This window comes from Oncorhynchus mykiss, chromosome 15 (assembly GCF_013265735.2).
Source record: "Oncorhynchus mykiss isolate Arlee chromosome 15, USDA_OmykA_1.1, whole genome shotgun sequence".
In the NCBI taxonomy this organism is placed as follows: Eukaryota; Metazoa; Chordata; class Actinopteri; order Salmoniformes; family Salmonidae; genus Oncorhynchus; species Oncorhynchus mykiss.
In genome coordinates this window covers 78592557-78599309 of record NC_048579.1, presented here as the reverse complement: position 1 = coordinate 78599309, position 6753 = coordinate 78592557, and positions in this window count along the sequence as shown.

The window sequence follows — 6753 nt, the reverse complement described above, 5'->3', positions numbered from 1 at the left end:
CTTTAATTCTGTCTTTAATTATTTCCTGGATTTACAATCAAAACAACTTGGATAACATTACGGTTGAGATGTTCTTAAATGAATAGATGAAACCCCTCTTTGGGACATGCCAAACATAACTCCTGTTACTTTAACACTTTCACCTTTCTGGGTGTAACGTTGTGAAGTTCCAATCCTGACGAGTGGATTGACAAAAATAGAGGGTTTGGATGACGATGACAGATTTACATGTTGAGGAGCAAGGATAGTTAGAAACCCGATGTTATCTCCTGTCAGATTTACATGTTGAGGATAGTTAGAAACCTGATGTTTTCTACTCTCAGATTTACATGTTGAGGATAGTTAGAAACCTGATGTTTTCTCCTGTCAGATTTACATGTTGAGGATAGTTAGAAACCAGATGTTCTCTACTCTCAGATTTACATGTTGAGGTGCGAGGATAGTTAGAAACCTGATGTTGTCTGCACTCAGATTTACATGTTGAGGAGCGAGGATAGTTAGAAACCTTCCACAAGCTTCCCACAATAAGTTGGGTAAATTTTGGTCCATTCCTCCTGACAGAGCTGGTGTAACTGAGGCAGATTTGTATGCCTCCTTGCTCGCACACGCTTTTTCAGTTCTGCCCACAAATGTTGTATGGGATTGAGGTCAGGGCTTTGTGACGGCCACTCCAATACCTTGACTTTGTTGTCCTTAAGCCAATTTGCTACAATTTTGGAAGCATGCTTGGGGTCGTTGTCCATTTGAAAGACTCATTTACGACCAAGCTTTAACATCCTGACTGAAATCTTGAGATGTTGCTTCAATATATGCACATAATTTTCCTACCTCATGATGCCATCTATTTTGTGAAGTGCACCATTCCCTTTGTGAATTTATGTGGTGGGGAAAAATATTTATATGTGGGGCGCCATCCTCAAACAATCGCATGGCATGCTTTCGCTGTAAAGCCTATTGTAAATCTGACAGTGCAGTTAGATTAACAGGAAATTATGCTTTCGGACAGTGCAGTTAGATTAACAGGGATTTAAGCTTTTAACCAATATAAGACACTTGTATGTACCTAAATGTTTAATATCCATAGTTTTTATGATTATTCATTTGAATTGCGTGCCCTCAAGTTTCACCGGAAGTTGTCCTGCTAGCGGGACGCCTAGCCTTAACTTTTTATGGCTGCAAGGGCAGTATTGTGTAGCTTGGATGAAAAGGTGCCCATTGTAAACGGCCAGCTCCTCAGTCTCAGTTGCTAATATTTGCATGTTAATATTATTATTATTGGATAGAAAACACTCTAAAGTTTCCAAAACTGTCAAAATATTGTCTGTGAGTATATAACAGAACTGATATTGCAGGCGAAACCCTGAGGAAAATCAAAACAGGAAGTGGCTTCTATTTTGAAAACTCCATGTTCCATAGCCTCCCTATGCTGGATTTAAAGGGATATGAAGCAGATTCCTTTTCCTATCGCTTCCTGTTAAGGATATGGCAGACATATGCCCCCTTTGGAGGGATTGGGTACCCCTAGTAAACTGAAAAAAAAATCTGTCAAAAATTGCTAATATATGCATATAATAATTATTAGATAGAAAACACTCTAAAGCTTCTAAAACCGTTGGAATTATGTCTGTAAGTATAGCAGAACTCACAGGGCAGGCATTCTTCCAAACTAGTTTTTGTGGTCATGAAAGTTGGAGCAACTTTGACGTCATCGCCCCCACCCTTCCCAACCAGTTATGATTCTGGGGAGACTTTCTATGTCTTCCACTAGATGTCCTCATTCAGTAGCGCTTTAAATCGTTCAAATCCCGCGAGAATTGGCCCTATGGGAGTGAAATTAGTGCGTGCCATGAGAAAATATGTTGTGTGTTGTGGCGCGAATTGGTCCCAGCCATTCCTTTGTTCCAGCACTCAAGAGAAGGACAGACGATGACCGATTGAATTGAAGTTTGTTTTGTGTGTTTAAAACATCATAAAGCTTGCTTCTGCACTTAGTTTGACCTGTTTAGTCGACATATAATATGTAATTTTGAAGTTTTGATGCGCAACTTTTCCGGACCAGAGGACATTTTGGGTGCATTTCAGCTGATGTTATTAGCAGTAGCTAATACAAAGACGCAAGACTTGAAACCAAACGATGTATTGGGTAAGTATGAAGCCTTCCAGAACATTCTGAATGAAGACCATCGAAGGTAAGGGAATATTTATGCTGAAATCTGTGTTTCTGTTGACTCCAACATTACGGAGAAATGTAGCTTGTATCTGAGCGCCGTCTCAGCATATTGAATAGTGTGCGATTTCTGTGACGTTAAAAATAAATCTAACAAAGCGGTTGCATAAAGAAGCAGTGTATCTTTCTAACTATATGTAGAACATGTATATTTAGTCAAAGTTTATGATGTCTATTTACGTTATCTTGCCGCGCTACCTATATTTCCTGCGGACATTTTTGAGTAATTTCTGAACGTGAACTCAATGTAAATGGACATTTATGGATATAAATGGCATATTATTGAAAAAAAAAATGTACTGTGTAACATGTCCTATTACTGTCATCTGATGAAGATTTTCAAAAGGTTAGTGAACGATTTATTTTTTAATCCTGCGTTTGTTGATTGCATGTTTTGGCTATTCAAATGAGCTGTGTCTGGTGGTGGTTTGACATATATATGTGCTATGTTTTCGCCGTAAAACATTTTAGAAATCTGACTTGCTGGCTAGATGAACAAGGTGTTTATCTTTCATTTGAGCTATTGGACTTGTTAATGTGTGGAGGTTAAATATTTCTAAGAATATTTTTGCGTTCCATGCGCCACCGTTTCAGCTGAACGTGGGAGGATTGATTCCCAAATGGGAACCAATATCTTTAACAAGTTAAAAGGTGTCAACAGTCTTCAGACATAGTTTCAGGCTTTTATTTTGAAAAATGAGCCAGAACGATAACATCGCGTCAAGTTGCTCACGCAACAGAATTTGGACAGGTATTGCTTTTCCCTCTCCTACTGTAAAATACATTTGTGAAAGACATTTGCGGTTGATATATTATTGATTATATATTTTAAAAACAACCCGAGGATTGATCATAAAAAACGTTTGACATGTTTCTGTGGACATTATGGAAACTATTTGGAATTTTCGTCTGCGTTGTCGTGACCGCTCTTTCCTGTGGATTTCTGAACATAACGCGACAAACAAACGGAGGTATTTTGGATATAAAAATCATCTTTATGTAGCAAAAGGAACATTTGCTGTGTAACTGGGAGTCTCGTGAGTGAAAACATCCGAAGATCAAAAGTAAACGATTAATTTGATTGCTTTTCTGATTTTCGTGACCGAGCTACCTGATGCTTGGATTGCTTTCGCTATAAAGCATATTTTCAAAATCTGACACGACAGGTGGATTAACAAAAGGTTAAGCTGTGTTTTCCAATTATGCACTTGGGATTTCATGAATATAAATATTTGTAGTAATATTTATTGAATGTAGCGCTATGCTATTCAGCGGTTGTTGATGACACTTATCCCAATATCAGGATTGCAGCCATAACAAGTTAATAAGTTTTAATGGTCTCCGGTATTCTCCGTCTTAAAGTTTATAGTTTATTTACATATTAGGGTACTTGAGGGTTGATTAGGAACGTTGTTTAATATGTTTGGAAGAAGTTTATTGGTAATTTACGGGATTCATTTTTATGCATTTTGAACCGGTGGATTACTGAGTCTAGCGCGCCAATGAAACTGACTTTTTTGGGATATATATATATATATATAAGAACAAAAGGACCATTTGTTATGTAGCTGGGACCCTTGTGATTGCAACCAGATGAAGATCTTCAAGGTAAGTGATGCCTCTGTTTGGTTGGAAAATGTATGTAATGCTTTGTGTGCTGGGCGCTGTCCTCAGATAATCACATGGTGTGCTTTCGCTGTAAAGCCTTTTTGAAATCGAACAATGCGGCTGAATTAACAAGAATTTATGCTTTTAAATTATGTATGACACTTGTATTTTCATGAATGTTTAATATTACGATTTCTGTCATTTGAATTTCACCCTCTGCAATTTCACCGGATGTTGTCGAGGTGAGACGCTAGCGTCCCAGTGATCCGTAAGAAGTTAATGGACCCCAGGAAGAGTAGCTGCTGCATGTTCAGTAGGTAATGGACCCCAGGAAGAGTAGCTGCTGCATATTCAGTAGGTAATGGACCCCAGGAAGAGTGGCTGCTGCATGTTCAGTAGGTAATGGACCCCAGGAAGAGTAGCTGCTGCATATTCAGTAGGTAATTGACCCCAGGAAGATTAGCTGCTGCATATTCAGTAGTTAATGGACCCTTGGAAGAGTTGCTGCTGCATTTTAAGTCGTTACTGTTTCAGTACACGGTCTAGTTTCCTGAATTTTCGCCTGTCTGACGTGCCCAAAGTAAACTGCCTGTTACTCAGGCCCAGAAGCTAGGATAAACATATAATTGGTATAATTGGGGGAAATCCATAATTGGGGGAAATCTGAAGCTATTGAAAACTATGACGTCCGCCTCCCAGATTGCAGTTCCTATGGCTTCCACTAGATGTCAACAGTCTTTATACATAGATTCCGGCTTGTTTTCTGAAAAACCAACGAGGAATAGTAGTTTATCCAAGGGGAGCACTAAGGCAAAAATAGTCTATGCGCGCGTGAATGAGGGCGAGCTCTTCGTTATTTTCCTTCCCTATTGAACATACTAGCCTCCGTATAAAAGATGATCATTTATTTAAATATTATACTACCTGAGGATGAATTAGAAATGTCGTTTGACTTGTTTGGACGAACTTTAGCGGGACCTTTGGGGACTTATTTTTATGCAACTGGTGGATTATTGAACTCAATGATGCCTACTAAACAGACTTTTGGGGATGCAAAGAAGGACTTTATCGAACAAAACGACCATTCATTGCGTAGCTGGAACCCTTGGGATTGCAAACAGAGGAAGATCTTCAAAGGTAAGTGATGTATTTTAGCGCCATTTATGATTTTGTGATGCCTGTGCTGGTTTGAAAACATATGTTGTTGTGGGACGTTGTCCTCAGATAATCGAATGCTATGCTTTCGCCGAAAGCCTATTGTAAATCGAGCAACGCGGTTCGATTACCAAGATTCTAAGCTAAAGAATCAAGTATGACACTTGTATTTTCATAAATGTTTAATATTACGATTTTGTATTTTGAATTTGGCGCGCTCCGATTTCACTGGAAAGCTAGCGGGATCCGTGCGCAAAGAGGTTTTAATGGGGATCCTAACAAACTAAATAATCCTATCAACATTTAATATTTTTTTATTTATTACACTGAATCAGTTTATGGGTCTATACTGTACATGGCAAATCCTCTCCGTATTAATTAACAAAACATTACTTTTTACAGTCAAAAGGACTGATTTTAAATACATGTAAAGGATAATGGATAATGGTAAAATCATTATCCATTAATAATGGATTGGGCAGATGTGACACCAGCATCTTCCTCCTGAATCCTCCTCACGATGGTTGCAGAAGCTGGGGTCCTTGGGATATGTTGCCTCCTGGATTTGAGGTCTTACCAATGCCTTTCCCAGCTCTTCGAGAAAGAGCCGTCTCCTCTGGAGCTTCCCTCTGTTCCAATCTGGGTTCAACGCCATCCAGGTGACAAACATGTTGTACACCGAGATGTCCAAGATGTTGAAGAATATCACCGGGTAGGGTTCAGCGTAGGGTTCTTCTGTTGCAGCTGTAGCCAGTCACCAACTTGTCTACATTTTCAATCCCTCCTTTTGTGGCCTTGTAATCCATTATGATTTCTGGTTTTAGATGTTCCTGGCCACAAAATCTGTCATTCTGCCCCTGCACAAGGCAGTTAACCAATTGTTCCCCGGTAGGCCATCATTTTAAATGAGAATTTGTTCTTAAATTAAGGTTGAAAACATTTTTTAAAATAAAATTCTCCATCCCTATGCAGCGTACTCACGAGTACCACATTTTTGCCTTTCTTTGGCACGTAGGACACTAGGGACGTGTCAGCTGTGAACACAAACTTAGAGGAATTGATAGGCCTGTTCCATTTATTCAACAGCTGAGGTGGGAGCTCTGGCTTTATTTCGTACTGTTCCTACCATCGTCAGCTTCCTCTTGAGGAGCTCCTGTCCCAGGTTTGCGAATAAAGAAGTTATTGCATGTGATGTGGTGGCCACTGTGTCCCTATGTCACGTCCAGGAGAACCTTCATCCCTTGGTTCTTCTCAGAGGCTCCTCCATCTGGCTTCCCTGTATACACTTATGAGTTCTACACATATGATGAAGCAGCATCACAGGCAGCCCAGATCTTGATTCCATATTTTGCGGATTTAGACGGTATGTAATGCCTGAAGGGGCAGCGGCCTCTAAATGGCATAAGCTGCTCATCAATAGTAACGTTGGGCCCAGGGTTGTAAAACAGGGGAAGGCGGTCCACCCACTTGTCCCACACTGACCTGATTGCAGATAGCTTGTCTCTCTACAACCGAGCTGGTCTGGTGTCTCGGTTATTGAAGCGGATAATCCTGGAAATAAATGTGGAACTTTTCCAGAGACATTGTTGCACGGAAAAATTCTCTGTCAGTTTCTGCATCCCACAGGGATTCTGTGATCCCCCATTGGACCTGAAAACACCAGCAAGGATAAGACCCCCAAAGTATGCATTTAAATGAGTTTGGTCCATCTCTCTCCAAAAACATCGCCTTCCCTCCATATTCGTGCAGTCCAGAATGATTTT